Genomic DNA, 17,793 nt, shown 5'->3' on the forward strand with positions numbered 1-17,793 from the left:
GAAGAGGAAAGGTGAGAATAAACGAAAACAGTACCAATGAATAAATGTGAAAAAAAGTTCTGAGAATGTAAATCAATGAAAAACCAGCTCAAAAGATAGTGCCATTAATAAAAGTAATGACAATCTTTTAAATAGCATTATCTAGCCATTCATTAGAAAATGACCTCATTGCATTTTTAGGTGAATTCCAGAAAAAAAAAGTCAATTTTTAGAAATACATGCCAAGGGACAGCTAGGTGGCCCAGTAGATAGACTACCAGCCTTGAAGTCAAGAGAACTTGAGTTCAAATCTGGTCTCAGACACTTAACACTTCCTAACTGTGTGACCCCAATTCCCTCACTTAACCCCAATTGCCTCAGCCAAAAAAAAAAAAAGTTAAAAAAAAGACATGCTAACACACCAACAGATTTTCTTATAAACTGAGGATTAAAGTAGGTATCATATATAATATGTAATTAACAGTGATTTTTTTTTTTATGGTGCAAAATGAATTAACAAAAGAAAAAGACACAAGATCCTAGGAAAATTAGCTAGAATATCTGATCTCCAAAGACCCTTTTTCATACTAAACTTCTGCATTAAAAGGAAAAATTTTTTTATCAAAATAGTTCAATATTCTCTGCAAATACGATGCTAGATGGCTCATTCCAACAAAGCAGTGGTCTAGGTACATATTTAATAGACCTTTGGAAAACAAATAATTCACCATTAGAATTCCTAAGACTGTTCCCACTATCACTTTCCTAGTTATGTAGTTTAATACACTACTTCCTGAGTACTTAGCTGCTAGTTCAATAAAACCTAACAGGATACCAAAGAAATAAGAATTGAGAGGAAATTCCACCTAGGATAAAAATCTGGTAGGTGATAAAGTATACTAAAGAACTTACTACATCCAAAAATTCTGTTAGCACCTACGGCTATCCAAAAGATAGAGAAAAAGGAGGAAGAAGGGTCATTACAGAGCAATTCAGCACTTTGGCACACTATCTATCAAAGCCAGATTTCTTTATGATGAAGGAACCTAGAAAGGTTAAGTTAAAGACTTAAGTACCTTCTGGAAGGAAAGTATGCATGCTGCTATATATGCCCCAAACCCCTAACTTGAATAGCCGGAGTAAGACTATTGACATGTCACTTTTCTTATGGCTTTTCGGGACTCCCATCATCCTAATGAGATCTGACGGCACTAAAAGAATGCTAGATTATTCAATGTGCTTCACTCAGCATGCTTAGTTTATAGTTACATTCTAAGCTGGGTTGATGAACTAAGTATACATTTTTAGGAACTTCTAGTTGCTAAACCATGACCAAAGAGCTGGTTTAAAAAAAAAAAATCAAATATCTAAGCTCTTTGGTTTTTAACAGATAAAATTCATTAATATTCATATGGACATTCTGCTTAAAGAGTCCATGCTATAATATTAATATTTTCTACTGAATTCAAGAAATTTAAAATATAAGATTCTTCAGTGTTTTTGTGAAATAAAATTAAATGTTCTCAGGAAGTCAGATATCACAGACTTTAAAACTGAAGGAAAAAATTGGTACCAAAAGTTTGCCAAAGTTAGATTTTAAAGTACTTCCTAAAAGAGCTAATCTCCCAGCAGAAGTTTCATAGCACAAAACTTTATAATTTAATTTACAATTCATATAACATCTCAAAACATTTTAAATATTAAAATGTTGAGGTTTGAAAATTAGGACAATTCTTGTGAGAAGTGAAAATGAGGTACAAGGGGAAATTAAGAAATATAAAAACAAATATCTAAAATCTTTTCTATTTATATTTTTCCATTTTTGTTATTTCTATTTATAATAATCTATACTGTATTATTGCCCAAACATGTACTTTAATGTGTTCTACCTTAAGTAAAGAACACTTTACTGTTCCACTTTAAATTTAAAAAATAAAATCCATATACCTTAGTATGAATACCTACACTTTCACATAAAAATGGTGACCATAAAGCTTTAAAATCATAATGCTATCTACAAGTGACTAGTGGAATATTGTGAGCACTCATATTTCAATAACCTAAATTTCCCTTCAAATTAAAAAATGTTTAAGGGATTTAACCAAAAAACCCTAATAAGAAACAATTTTACAAATTCTATAAGAACAAGTTCTAAATTTCTAAAAGGAAATTACTTTGAAACTTAAAATGTGACACCTTTTTAAACATGACAAATCTGTTCCATAGGTAACTCCTCTGTGCAAATTAGCATAATTTAGCTACAAAGGGAAAGAAAAAAAATTGCCCAAAAGAATAATTAGAAATGTTCAGATGTACATTATCTGAAACCATAAAAACTACCACTATAAGAACTAGAGACAGGCTAAATATCTTCATTTAAATAAATATGTCAATAAGAGGTTAGCATTTCATAAATCAAGTGCAAAAAGGTAAATGATCTTTCCTCCCTAAAAAAAATACCCTGGGAATTAAACCAAAAAGCTTTGGGGAATCAGGCAGATTATATGGTAAAAAACTGATTTTGATTCATACTGCAATAAGTTATAGAAGTGGATCCAAGATCTAAACATACATGAAAAATTATAAAGGAACTAAGAATAGCAAGCAATTATATAGCACTTTAAAGTTTGCAAAGTGCCAGACAAATATTATTTCATTTGGTAATGAATACTGATCTCTTTCAGACATCTCAATAACTTGGGATTTAGAAATGGCTAAGTTCCAATTATTTCTCTGATAATTATTAATTGTATGACCACGAGTGACAACCTTTAAACCTCATTTCACGTGTAAAATAAGGAATAGTAATGCATACCTACTTTACAAAGTCATCATGAGAATCAAGTTTTTTTTTTTAATTATCTTTAAAACTTTAAGAAATATCTATAAAAGTCAACTATCATCACTTTTCCCTTTTACCCCACCTTTCCCCTCCCCCCCAAACCAAAAATACAACAAATGATTTTTCCTTCAGAATTACTGAAATACTGTTGCTGTCATGGTTCAAATAATAACCTAACTAGTTTATCAATGCTCAGTCAGTCACTCTCTTCTCCAAACCATCTCTAGCACATTATTAATGTTCCTTAAATAACCCATTTTTTCACGTTGTTTTCAAAATCCTACAATGGTTCCACCACTATAAAATTCATCTCAGTATATAAGATTCTCCATAATCTGGTTCTTCTTGTTCAGTTATGTCCAACTTTTCACAATCCCATTTTGGGGTTTTCTTGGCAAAGACACAACAATGGTTTGCCATTTCCTTCTCCAGCTCATTTTACAGATGAGGACCCTGAGGTAAACAGGGTCAAGTTACATCCAAAGGTCACACAACTAGTAAGTGTCTGAGACCAAATCTGAACTCAGGAAGGTTGAGTATTCCTGACTTCAGGATTGACATTCTATCCATTGTGCCATCTAATTACTTTATCTTAAGTGTGTGTGTGTGTGTGTGTGTGTGTGTGTGTGTGTGTATCAATTCACTTGTCTAGGGCCCAGTTTGCTCACCAGTAGAATGAAGGACTTAGACTAAACAATTTGTAAGGTCCATTCTAGCTCTAAATTCCAATGATTTATAAATATTTTGCAGAATTCTTAGGTTATTTAGAATATATTCTATTGAAAATAAGGTTACAAAACATTTTTCATAATACTAAATCAAGATATTCTTTTTTTTTAAAGAATAATGAAATCAATCCATGTTGAATGGAGATATGCTAATTCCATAGAAACAAGAATGCCTTACAGCAAGTTTCTTATGAAGCCTCTTGACAACTTAATGATTTCCCTTCCTACTCTGCCACCTCAATTCTATAATTACCTTGCCAAACTGATCCATTACCAAAACTATCTTTCAGATGGTTTATCTTAAAATTAGAATGAGTGACAGAGCTTTAAACTGAAATGACCCTACCTGATTAGATGGGGGGGGGGGGGGGGAGGGGGGGAGGAGAAGGGAAGATGTTTATGGAGGGGAGAAGTATAAATGATAGTATGGGGAAAAGTGTGCAGGAGAATTTTTACTGCTTTATGTCCAATCTCTGTAATCTATAGGGAGAAGGGGTTGGGGGAAAAAAAACACTATAGTCCATGATTCAGCAAGCTAAAAAAAGGGAAACATTAGGAGTTCAAGAAGAAGCATTTATTGGCTCAAGGGCTTGTCTGTCAACTCAGCTCAAGCAAGGAATAGGAGGTAGGGCAGGCCACAGGAAGGTTAGGTTCAAGACATACTTCACATTTTTACATTGCTTCAAGTTTTACCAATGCTTTCTTCACAACAACCTGGGGAGGTAAGTAGAACATATAAACATGAGAAAGATGGTGTGTTATATAATGGATAGAGGTACAATTTGAAATAAAAAACATAAGTGAATCCTATACATGAAGGACTTGTCATCAAAAATGAAAGATTGGAGAATGGTGGGAAACAGAAGACAACACCAACCTGGACTTTTCTAACTTCACAGTCCTATATCGTAGGCAAGAAATACAATACCATGGACTGAAGGAAAAATGTTATCCAATTCCTGAAGGTCATATTATCAAAAAGGCCCTACCAGCTAAATCCACAGGAAGGAGATTAGAAATAAGTTGATGTTAAAGACCTGGAAGAAGTCTATTTTCCAGTGACAAGTACCAAGGATTAAGATTTAAGCATGAGAATGATTCAGCTTTTAAACTTGCCCTTAAAACAAATAGAAAAAAAATCCAAAATCCCAAACCTAGACATATTTTATGCTAATATACACCCTGATCCAACCCATATTTTTTCTTTTGTGATTTATAATAATTTTTACAGAAATGATTAAGCTACCCTTTATACTGAGAGGGTAGTATAGGAAGGGAAAGGAAGAAAATGGGATGAGGAAAATTAGAAACAAATGCATCTTATTCCTGCAAGAACCAGGTCTACCATATCACTTCTTGACCATCTTCCATGTTTTCTAATTCTAGCTCTGAAAATAGTAATCAAACTAACATCACTCCTGGAAAGGACATATGGCTCACTTGCCCTATTGGCCCCAATCATCATTCCTTCTGACTTTTCCATTCAAAACACTTCTTACATGGATATACCACCTCCTTAAAGGTTATCTCTTTTTAAAATGAAAGCTACTCAAGAGCAGGAACTAACCTGCTTGCTTTTATCTGGACCCCTAATACTCAGCATAGTGTACTTAAAATTTCTAGGGGGGCAGCTAGGTGGAGCAGGGGATAGAGCACTAGAGTTCAAATCTCCTCTCAGACACTTAACACTTCCTAGCTGTGTGACCCTGGGCAAATCACTTAAATCCAACTGCCTCAGCAAAAAGAAAAAAAAAAGTTCTTCTAAATGAAGTCCTTCCCTCCTCCCATACATACATACATATGTACATATACACACAGGTACCAGTACAAATTGTCATTTGCCAAAGAGCTATGCATTCTCTTTGATATGCATATTTAAGTTTATACAAAATAAACACAAGATAAAAGGAAAGAAGAGGTCTGCTTTAGACTCCTACAACTGGTGGCTCTTAAGCTAAGATTTTTATCTCTAAACTAGGGATTTTACAATAGGAAATAAAAGTGTACTTCACAGGAATGAGAAGCAACCAGTGCAAAGATAGACAAGAGTCTGCAATGTCATTTTTAAGAAACACCCAGTAAGTCCAGTCTAACGGCACTATAGAAAGTAGAAAATATCAAAGAATCCAGAGATACAAGGAACTTAAGTAACTTGGCACAAAACTAATTATGTGTGTAATGTAGGTTTGAACCTAGGTCTTCAAGATTCCAAATCAAGTATCCTATCTACCACAAGATACTGCCTTTAGGGAATATTATATAATCAAACTGAAAAGTAGTTTTTGGTAAGGTAATTATTGAATTGAGGTGCCAGGGTGGGAAGGGAAATCATTACTTTCCTCTATGAAATGATGAACATGAAAAATCCAGAGAAGCATGGAAAGATTTCTATGTCCTGGTACAAAGTGAAGTAGGCATGTAGGCATAGACAGGAAAACAATATGCATAATGACTTGACTACAATGGAACTAAGAAATAAACTGAATATAAAGCAATTATAATGATCAAGAATATACTCAAAGAGATAAGACAATGGGCATTAAAGATTGAAAATCCTAATCAAACTTTCTTGCCTCTATCTTTTGAAAAAAAAAAAAATTTCTGTCAGTAAAGAAACATTAACAACTTAGTATACACATTATGCTAAACTCTAGGGACACAAAAGTCAAATAATGTCCTCAAGGAACTCAAATAATTGGGGGTGTGGGGGAGAGAACACACACCAAATAATTATAAACAAGATATACACAGTAAAAGGGAATCTCAAAAGGAAAGGCAGCTGTAGAATGTGAGATATAAGCTTATTTTAAAGGGAAGTCAGGGAAATTTTGAGGTGAAAAATAAGAGTAGAGAGCAATCTGGGCATAGGGGACAGCCAGTGAAATGGCAAGGATTAGGTTGGAGAGGAAAAGCAAATATTGGAAAAGTTGAAAACAGGCCAGGAATAAAGTGACATCAGAACTAGGCACTTAAGGACAAAAATTTTAAAAAATTGTTACTGAGCAGTTAAGGACATTATATAAGTTCTTTTCAATTGCTACATGCTATATGGCCTAATGTATCTAGGAAGTAATCACTACTGCTGGTCCTGCCTTTGAACTGAAAGAAAATACAAGGCTGAAAGAAGTGTAGCAGAAAAGACTACATCAAAGTAGGCCCTAAAAAACATAGCCATTCTACGTAGCAATCTTCCTTCTTGTGGCTGTTGTTTAAATTTGACTTAGCACTCACATTTGTGGACTAATTGAGATTTCCAGTCTAAATTAAAGGCTCATTTTTAGAGAGCTCAAAATCACTCTTTGACCCTATTTATCCCTTATTATTGTTCATTAGTAAATATAATATAGAGTGTGGAAAAGGTCTCTAAAAAGAAAACTTAAGACCCTAAATGTTACACTAATGTTTTTTCCCCCTTCCTGTCATTCACAGGAACTTTTTTTGCATCTTCATTTCCCTTTCTTTGCCCTATTCCATAAGCCATCTTTTGTTTTAAAAAATTTCAGAACTAGGCTTTAGAAAAAAAAAAAATTTACTTTGGCAGCTGAATAGAGGGTGCATTGGAATGGGAAGAAACTGAAACAGAGTCCAATTAGAAAACTTGCAATAATCCAGAAAAGATAAGGGTTGTATAAGTGGAGAGGAGACTCCCTGCACATATTAGTTATTTAATAGTTACTTGTTGACTGATTAAATTTACTCTGAATGTCTCTGCATAACAATCAGAGCTCATCCAACTTCCTTGGAGGTAAAACCTTACTTTACTTTTTTTCCCTTCTTAATTCTTCTTTAACTCAGAACTTACTAACCCAAATCCCACAGTAAGGTGTTCCATATGAGAAAAAAGAAATTTATTTTCTATTCAACATTCCATTTATCTCATCTAATTTTTGGATACTTCTATTTTCCTAACCAAGCTTCTCTAATATTTAATAAGTTGGTGTAAGTCTTATCCATTGTTTTTAATGTTTGTTTCCTCTATTCCTTTCCTTTTCACTTTGACAACCTCAAGTATGGGCCCTGAGACTATACTATTACAAAATTCTAAATTTTTGCCTCTCCAATCAATAATACCAAAAAGTTGATTTCTTTAATCATCAGCCTCTCTATGCTACTCTCCTCACCCAAATTCTTAAATGGAGGGTAAAATCCTCATCTCACTATTTCCCAACAACTATTCTGCTCTATTAAGGCTCAACACACCTTATTCAAATTTCAGCTACATCTTTTTTCATGCTGCCATAAAACCTAGGATATTCCCTGTTTTGCTCTCTAATCCATCCTTAAGGTCCATGTCACTTCACAAAGATATCCTTGATCATAGGACAAAGACTGGGAATCTATGACTCCCAGATGAAGAAGTGAAGTTAGCATCTCTTCTACAATACATAATACTCCAGGCAAATTATTTGCCTAGGTCAGAGTCAGTATATGTTAAGAATAGCAGTCAAACCTAGGTTTTCCTACCTTCAAGACCAGCTCTGTATTAATCAAATACAGTGTCTCACTGGTATTAATCATACCAGTTATGGGGCTTAGCCTCCTAACTTCCACAATACTTGTCCAAAGTACTCATTTAGTAGTTAAACAGTTGGACAGGAGATTAACTGGGTCCCTAAAGGCTTGAGATCCCTTCCCTACTTTAGTCCTCATTGGGCTACCATACTCTCTCCCTCACTAAAGCAAAGCCTTGCTAATTTGTAAATGTATTTCACTATACCTATGTAAGTGATAAATGTGAGTTTGTTCTTCACATTGAAAAAAAAAAACTGAAATCTTTGTAGCCCAAATATTAAAAAAATCCAATTGTTAAAGTTGGTTAAATGAAAAACTGTAGACCTGTCACCAGAGGACCAAACAGTCCAGCTAACATAAAGAGATCACCCTCATTTTGGTCACAACTTGATATTTTCATCCCCAGTAATTCTATTTAACTGTGAAGTGGTAGAATTTGATGTGACTGGAAGAAATGTCCATACCAACAATACCAAGGTTCCTCTGAAAAGGGTTTATCATCAGATTTTGTCTAACTTTGTGATCATTTGGGGTTTTCAAAGAAAAGATACTACTATATAGTGGTATGCCATTTCCTTCTCCATCTCATTATACAGATGAGGAAACTGGGACAAACAGGATTAAGTGACTTGCCCAGGGTCACACAGATTTGACTATTCATAAAGATGAATCTTCCTGATTCCAAGCCCAATGCTCTCTCCACTAGAACACGTAGCTGCTTCCTGAAAAGGGTTACCTTAAGCAAAAAGAGAGTAGAAATCTATTAATTTCTATGTGATACATTTGTTTATGAGCATATAAATTTCTATTAAGGTCTGGGAAAAATGTATTCAGTGAAGTAATTCCCCTCCTTCTCCTCTTTAACCAAAAGGTAACACATTCCAAAGAGTAAAATAGTAACAAAAGCAAACAACTATAAATGCTAAGGATCAGGCTCAGTTTTACTTTTACTGAAAAGTTATCATTGATAAAGCTAGTAGTAAGGTAGTGAAGATATATGGAGCAGTTCTAGAATGCTCTTCGGACACATTTGACCCCTCTTTCCGATTTTGAGAACAAGGAAGCAGCTACATCTAAAACCCAGGAAAAGGAAGTGGCAGGCAATATGAAGACAAGTACTTACAATGGAAATCTGAGTAACTAACAAGAAAATCATATAGGTAGAGCTATAAAGAAACACTATTTTTTAATCTAAATGAGTGTCAAAATAAACAAAAGTTAGAGTTGTAAATTCCCAAATCATATACATAGAAAAAGAATTAAAAGTTTTACCCTGAGTTTGTGAAAGAAATAGTTTTATTTATGTATATACCCCAGAAAATGTGTCAGTTCATTAAATAAATATGGGCTTTTCTGATTGAATCAAAAGTCCAAGTGGAAGCTCTCTTAGAAGTTCAAGGCACTTACTATTTGCCTAGCTCCCATTTATAAATTACTGAAAGCTATCATTCTTAGATTAATATATGAAATATTCTAGAAAATGTATTTAGTGTTCTTACAAGACAAGTGATCCTCTTAGGGCAGTTCCAATGTATCATTTTGAACATCTATTTAGTATTTTAAAAATTTGAATAAAATTAACTTAAGAGTTATTAAATTGCTAACATTAAATCAATTTTTCAGTTTAAAAAATACTATTTACATCAAATGAAAGATTTTTCCTAATTAATACACTGAAGTAAATTTTTATATAAAAAAGACCTATCATGTTGCATTCCCTCATAAAAATTAAAACATCAAACATTTTCAGTACAAAAATGTAAGTTTCACAAAAAAGTGAAATTACTCTTTTAATTTGAATATAGCATCTGGCACATAGTTCTGAGGTTAATATCTTTTTAAATTTTTTTCTTGACAGAAAATCTGTTACTATTACATGAAAATATAGAATGAATAACAACTTTACAAAAACCCCACAATTTCATATTATAATTATTATTGTTCCTGTTTTATAAATGTGGAAACAGGCTCAGAAGCAGAAAGTATAAGCGTCAGAGACATGATTTTATACCAAGACCGTCAAGATTTTGATTCCAGCATATCTATATCACACTGTCTCTCTGAGAGTTTCAATGATTCTACAAACATTTAAAATAAAGTCTCTTTAGTCACATTCTCTAAGTGCCTTGCTACAAAACAGTAAACCTTATAGTTGCTAACATACTAACATTCCAAACTTAAATGTGGTTGTTTAAATGGGTATTACATAAAATTACTTATGGAAAAAAGAATGCATGATTGGGGATTGGGTGGGGGAGGAGGAAGCACAATCATTATTCTCCCTCACACATTTTCTGACCAGCCAATCTGTCCTATTTGCTGTGACAAACTTAGCATTTTATCTTCATCATCCATGCCATTGTATACAGGTTGTTTCCAAGTCTAGAATCTTCTCCCTCTTGAAACACCTACCTCTCTTTAAAGTATAGCATCAAGGGTCACCTCCTTTAAGAGACACATGGTGCCCACTAGATAATGTAATCTAGAATACATAAACCTTGAGTTCAAATCTGACCACAAACACGAGCATGATTCTGGGCAAGTCACCTAAACCTCTTTGTTTCTTAACTGTAAAATAGGGTTAATAACAGCACCTACCTTGAAGAGTTACTATGAAGTTCAAATGAGATAATGGAGAATAGCACATGCTATATAAACATGCTTACTTTCTTTCTTTCCTTACAAAAGAGCTCTCTGGATTTTCCCAGCTATTAATGTGCCATTTCTCCTTCTCTCATCACTGTGTGAATTTATTTTGTATATAATCTTTACTTATGGGGCAACCTGTTTTATCCCCACATAATAAGTTCCTTGAGAGTACAGTCTATTTCACTTTTTGTAGCAATATCTCTAACACCTAACCTGCTATACAGAAGGAACTTAACCAATGCTTGTTGATTTTTAATTTTTACACATTTAAGTAAACTGAATTGTGTCTACTAAGCAGTTCTGTAATGTAAATCTATTGTCATTTGTTAAATGTAAGCATATAGTGAACAAACATTAAATTTTATTGTTTTGTATAGCACTGCATTTTTAAAAATCCAAAAACAATTTAGCAAACACTTATCACAATTCCTTGTGTGTGTCATAAAACTTCAAGTAGGACATCATCCGGGACTTCATGGAGCTTACAGTAAATCAGAGGGATAAGATACACAAATAGTAGATCAGAAGTAGCAGAGAGCTTGGGAGGGGTTTTTAAACAGAGGAGCATCATGACTCCTCTAAGATTAGTAAAAAGATTAGTAGGGCAGCAATAGGAAGGATGGCTTAAAAAGGGACTTGGCTTTTAAAAATACTATTCTTTTAGGATTTTTAAGAAAAACTGATTTAAAATTTTTTATTAACAGATATAATATGTCAATGGAAATTAAGTTCATATTTGTAATACAAATAATGCCGGTTCCATAACATTTCTTTTCCTTTGTACCTCAATAAAAAAGGTTAGTAACGGATAGGAAGGATTCTGCCTAGTATCATTAAGTCAATTTCTTATTTTTCAAATTCTTCAAATCTGAATCCAGCAAATCTAAGAGAGTTACTGTGGCACATACCAAATTGTTGGTAAGTAGTAAAAGTATAAAAGAAACCAAAGCTACAGAACATTTTATATTGTTGCACTTTGCCAGGTGGGGGGTAGAGTTGGGGTAGTGAGATCACTTGGATGAGAAGTAAAGAAACATTCAGAGATGAATTAAGATTCAAAAGGAATTTATATTGTTAACTTCAAGAAAGTTTATACAGATTTTCCTAAAGTCTATTTTGTTTCTTTGAGATTTTGCTTTAAAACTGAATTAAAATACAACACAATACACAAATCATATCTATTAAAGCAACCAACTTTTCTGAAAATTAACTTAAGTAGAATAAATAAATAAGTATTCCAACCAACCTTCCCTGACTACATCTAAAACTTCGTTGCCTCAATGTTCTAACTAAAGAAATACTCTGATTTATTTTTCCCATGGATCAGATGTCTCAACATTCAACACCAGAAACAAGTTAATTCCTCCTAACCTTTCAAGAAATCCCTCTAAAAAGCCCTTACTCCAAATGAAAATAATACAGTCCCACAGGCATAGCTAAATAGCTACAGCTGTAGTTATACATTACATTTCAGGTAGTCCCTGAACAAAGAAAGATCCATTGCGATGTCTGATATTCTTAAGTATTAAGACACATAAGAATTATCATTCAGAAATTTGCAAATAAGATTATCAGAGAAAACCAGAAAAAAATTTTTTTTTTTAAAAATCTCAAATCTGTTCTTCTAATTTATATATTACAACAAACGTCAACAGCTAAGTCATTAGCTTTGAGACCTCAGTGTAACATATAGCATGCAACATTTTGTCTCTTTACTTCAGGTCAAATGATGGCAAATTATTTCACCTGGATTAGATATGACTAAGGTCACCTTTTTTTAAAAAGACAAGACAAAGACCCGTGCTTAGGTTTGAAATAGCAACCATCCTAGGATCCACAAAATTCAATTACCTATCCAACCAAAATTAAATGTTGCCAATTGAATAAGCATAAAATAATTTACAAAGCAGAAAGATTTTTAAGTCTTGGAAATTTGCCAATGAAGAATATGGAAACATAAAATCACCTGATATTTTATAAAGGCGAAAGCATCCAAGAATCTTTTAAACATAAAAGTTCTATTCTTCTAAGGAGTTTTGACTTACACTTCATAAATTCATTTCAGTTTCACAACTATTATAGTTGTGTTTACTGCCTTTTTTTTTTTTTCCATCTAATACCATTCATAGAAATATTAACATAAGAAACACTATGGAACCCTCAGACATTTTCTTGGTCTGTAAATAAAACAGGCCTAATATCCAGACCATGTAACTTAAAATAATTTACTATAACTATAACACATTAAAAATCATTATTTTTATAATGGAATAAGATCATTTAGAGGGAAACTGGGCATTACGAGTCTCATAGAGCTTAGTTAAAAATGCTCATCTTTCTGTCTCAGGATAGCTTAGTTTATGTCCAAAAGTTTATTAATATTTCAGTTCTAGAAATAAGGTGAACACAAATTCTTTCAAAGAAACCCCATGATTTTCTTTCCAATTAGATTCTGAAATACCAATAATTTATAGCATTTAGTTATGCTGTGGCTAGCATTCTTATAAGGACTATATGATAGGTCACATTTAACAAGTTGGAGGGAGAACAAAATTTTTACTATTTTTTCTGACTCCAAATTTGAGGTTTCCAGAATGCAATGCCAATTATTTAAAACCTTATTTTTGTACTTATATGATAATGATGTTGATTCGACAGCTCAAATATTTCATTTAAAATAGACCAAGTTTCGTTTAAAAAACACACAATTAAAACTGCATAAAATGTTGTCTAATATGCTACGTGAAAAAAATTGTAATACATTTTAGAACATTTTTTTACACCAGATGAAGTAACAAATTTAAACAAATTGTATATCTCCCTGAAATGCAGCCGACATTATAAATTCAGGCAATAGGAGTGAGATAGGAAATAACATTTTCCTCAAGATTAAAATAATCAAAGGAATATCTAGCTAAATGAAAATGTGTAACAAAGATACTTTTCACACAATCTCTATTTCCACTTTAGTAGCAAAGTGACTGAGATATATGTTTGTAGTTCTTCTCCTCCCCCCAAAAAGGTTAAACAAAATATTGCCATACATGTGCCTCTCCCATCTCTAGTAAAGAAACTATTAAGGCTATCTGAATTCGATTTCGGGGGCAAAAGTGGTGTCATTTTATTTTTCTCTCATGAGTAACCAACAAAATGTATCCTCTGAAATACTGCATTGTGATTTTATGCAAAAGAATCATTTTTGTACATAACTGGAAAAAACTAATCTTTTCATGTAAACATAAGTCAGTAACATGCTGCAGACAAACGCACTGCATGGGGTGTGGAGGACCCGAGCTGATTAGATTACCACAACATCAGCCTGGGGCCGCCATTTTTAGAATCTCTAAAGGACAAAAGAGGGAAATTGCAGTTTTTACTTCACATATATAAAATTAACTTAAAAAGTGCAGCATTTCATACAATTTATTAATGTCTCTTCCTTATGGCTCAATACATCTTACTTCTTTCTGTTCAGAAAGACTGCAACACCCCCACCTTATATTATTCTTTCCTTTTAGAGGATGTAAACAGCAGAAACTCCACTCCAGACAGCCACGGAGTTTTCCTTTTTAGCACTGTTTATATTATTTAGAAGGCTAGTTTAAATAGAAATTGAGTTTTAGGAAAGAAAGGATGATGGAAAATTGAAATTTTTTTCCATCCCCGTCATTTAACATCAACATAGTAAACCGTTTGTTTCTCCTATATGCTCCTAAAAGGATTTGTGTTTGTTTTTTACTCAAAAAGCTTTCTTTCAAAAGCTGCCATACTGTAGGTTGTATGCCCTTAACATAACACAGGATAAAACAAGAGGCTTGTGGGGGGAGGGGACTGGAAAGAAGGCTGGGTACGGGGGAGGGGGGGGAGGGAGGGTGGACTACCATAGGGGCGGGTTTACCCTCTTCCCTAGGGGGCGAGGATCTGTCTCGTTCACACACATACACACACAGGGACACATACATATACACACAACCCAGACCCTAAGGCTTTCTTCCACACTTCTCCCCCCACCTCCACCCGAATAAGGGAAAAATATATCCTAAAGAATTGGTAAGGGAAAATAAGGCCTATGTTGTTTTTAAAACTGGAAAAGGATGCAGGTGGGAAGGAGGGAAAATTGGCAGCTCCAATACAAACCCAACTAAACAGTCCCCTACCTCCCTCCGCATCCCGGGGGCCTGAGCCCGCTACCTGTGAGGGGAGTGCGCTCCTTCCCCAACTCTCACACTCAAGGGGGTTTAACTGCCAGTTCCCCCTTCCCCAACCTCAAACCCCGCCATATTTCTCCCTTTCCGGGGGGAGGGGAGATTGTAGAGGGGGGGGGGGAAGGAGAGTAAATTCCGGAGAACCAGCAACGTCTCGCATCCTCCACCCCAGGAGGCCGGGGACCCCCAGGTGGGATGAAGATGAAGTCTCCCCTTCTTCCTCCTCTTCCTGGTAGACTTAACCTCCCCCTCCTCAACCCCCCAGCCCCGTGAACTTCCATGGAGCCCAGGACTGACCTGTGATGTTCACAAACCAGGCACCCGAACCCCGTTATTGGACCGACCCCCGAGGTTTCTCTCCAGACGACCGCGACCTGACCCCGCGGTAGCGGCGGCCACTGCGGACTCGCGGGGTAGTCGGCACGGAGCTCCACACACCCCCTCCCCAAGTGGCAGCGCAGGCTCTTCTTCACGAGTGACTGGAGGAGGAGGTGGATGAAGAGAAGCAGCAGGAGGAGGAGGAGGAGGAAGAGAAGGAGGAGGAGGAGGAGGAGGAGGAGGAGGGGAGGAGCGGGGGCAGTCAAGCAGTCAGCAGGAAAGGAGCGGCGGCGGCCCGGCTGCTTTCAGTGTCTGTGCCACCCCCTCTACTGCCGCTGCCCGGGCTCCGGCGGTGTCTCCGACTCAGCCCCCTGCGCCCGCTCAGTGTCACTGCCTCTCGCTCTAGGAAAATGGCGGCCGCGGCCGCGGCGGCGGCGGCGGCAGCAGCGGCGGCGGTGGCGGCGGCGGCGGCAGCTGCACGGGGCCCGCCCGCCCCGCTCCGCAGGGGCAATGGGGGGAGGGGACGAAGCCGGCGGCCGCCATCTTGCTTTTGGGCGGCCGTCAGCCCCGTCCGTTGCACTGAGGCTTCGAGGTAGGGTCGAGGGGTTGGGGGAGAAACAAGAAAGGCTTTTTCTAAAGCTGGTGCAGCCGTTGACTACTCGAAACCAATCGTGGTATTTGGGAGAGCTTTTTTTGTTTAGAGGCGAGAGGTGGGGGAGGGGGTAGGAGGGAGAAGATTCAGGGTGGTGAAAAAGCGTCTTTCCCGGAAGAGATCCGGAGATAGCAAAGCTTCCGCCACTCGTAGAGAGGGTAATGGGAAACTACCATGCCTGGGTGGAAGGAAAGTCTGAGTAGCCTCCGGGAGCGGTAGTCACCGTCTCACAGTCCTTTAACTGTGTACCAGTTCCCCACCCTCCTCGGTGGCAGCTCGGGCTCTCTCACTTCTCCCCTTCCCCCTCCGCCCCCTTCCGGCCTTAGGCAAAGGGCGAACCCGACTGGGGTTTCACTCGATGCCCACTAGGGGCTGATGGGGTTTAGGAGTCTTAAGTGCGCAAGCTCCGGACACCGGATAAAAGCGGAGCAGGCTGGGTCTCGAGCTGTCTTGATGGAGGAGAAAGAAAAGGAAGAGACCAGGGGGTAGAGAGACTCTGCAAGAATAGTACGGCCACCGTCAACGCTGCCACCGTGTTTCGGGGTAAAAAGCCGCCGCCATCGGTGCTGCCGCTGCTGCCTCCCTCTCGGCCCCTCGGGGTTAATTTCCCCCGCCCGCCAACTGGACATTGTGTGCGGGGAGGGGAACGGGGATCCCGGTGTGTGGAGGTGATTGAACTAGGTTTAGGGTCCAAGCAGGGAGGGGCAAGTGTAGATTATCTAGACAAAAGGTAGAGTAAATCAGGGAGCGGCACAAGGGCTTCCCCGTTGGAGCCGCAGGGACTGGGCGGCGCTGGCCCCTGTAGTCGGGAGTGGGGGTGGGGGTGCTCTCCTTGAAATGGCGGTTTCCGCCTCGCCCGGTAGCGACCCTGGGAGAGCTTGGGGAGCGGAGGTGGGGAGAGTCAGATCAGTCGGTGTAGCCAATCAGCGTATAGTTTATATAGTCAGGTGGCGTTTGATTGGTTGGTGATGACCTCATGCTGCAGCAGCGGGCGGGGCCGGAGCTGTCCGGGGAGGCTGGTGCAGAGGGAGAAAGGGAGAAGTGGTGATGGCGACGGTTGCTGCGGCGGTCGTTGTGAGATCTAAACAGTGGCGATGGGGACCTCAAGCCTCTTCCTTGACCGGTTCCTCCTGGCCCCCCGCGAGGTGAGGGCCCCGGCTCGGCCTCTGCGAAGCTTAAGGGACTAGCAAGGACGTGGAGGCATCTTTTCTCCCGTTGTATTTGTAACTGCGTCAGGGCAAGATGGCGCTGGGTCTCCCTGGGGCGCGGGGGGAGCGGCACGTCCGCGTCCTCCGCCGCCGCAGCGCATGTGACCGGGCTGCATTCCTGTGGGGTTTGGCTGAGATCCAAACTAGGGATGGGGGAAGGGTGGGGAAAAGAAATGGGTGGAGGAGATCATGGTGGTAGTGGCCGAGGTTAAAAGAGGAAGAAATGACTGCTGGAGAAAACTTCCCCTCCCCCATACAGTATAGCCTCTACAGGCCTTGGGGGAAAGTCCCTGGCCTCACCACCCTCTTGGGGTGTGTCTACTGTTGGACGAGGTGAATTTCTGGCGCTCCACTTTCTTTTTATATCTTTCTCCTTCCAAAGTGGTTACATAAATCGGGAGGCCCTGTGAGTGTCGGTAATCTGTGGGGGAAGTATAATCTGCAGTTGCTAGCAAGACTCGATTTGGCACCAAGACCCGTTTTGAAGCTTTTATTTTCCTTTTCTAAAGAATTGGAAGTTCCTGAGGTTAGGCTGGTAACTTTTGACAGGTTTACAAGGGATTAAAAAATTGAATAAGCAGTATGAGGGGTTGGGAAGGAAATATGCATTGTCTCTTCTAATTAAAATTTTAAAACTTTAAATAGACGAGAAATGGAATTGTGTTTGTGGAATAATTGAATAATTGAGTTCCCTTTTGTG

The 17,793-nt window shown here is 37.7% G+C and overlaps 1 protein-coding gene and 1 long non-coding RNA gene across 4 annotated transcripts in view; one reads left to right on the forward strand and one right to left on the reverse strand.

Moving 5' to 3' along the window:
- KMT2E (lysine methyltransferase 2E (inactive)) overlaps positions 1 to 15,441 on the reverse strand; it is an 81,918-nt gene extending 66,477 nt beyond the window's left edge. Inside the window, exon 1 of one of the 3 annotated variants that reach the window (XM_051961700.1) lies at positions 15,213 to 15,441. The gene's annotated coding sequence lies outside the window, so the exon portion shown is untranslated. The remainder of the gene's footprint in view (positions 1 to 15,212) is intronic. The other 2 variants (XM_051961699.1, XM_051961701.1) reach the window with 2 other exon arrangements.
- Positions 15,442 to 15,833: 392 nt separating this feature from the next.
- Positions 15,834 to 17,793, forward strand: part of LOC127538136 (uncharacterized) — a 45,817-nt gene continuing 43,857 nt past the window's right edge. The window contains exon 1 of the long non-coding RNA XR_007947683.1: positions 15,834 to 17,030. This is a non-coding gene — a long non-coding RNA (uncharacterized LOC127538136). The remainder of the gene's footprint in view (positions 17,031 to 17,793) is intronic.

The sequence above is a fragment of the Antechinus flavipes genome, chromosome 5, assembly GCF_016432865.1.
Source record: "Antechinus flavipes isolate AdamAnt ecotype Samford, QLD, Australia chromosome 5, AdamAnt_v2, whole genome shotgun sequence".
Classification (NCBI taxonomy): Eukaryota; Metazoa; Chordata; class Mammalia; order Dasyuromorphia; family Dasyuridae; genus Antechinus; species Antechinus flavipes.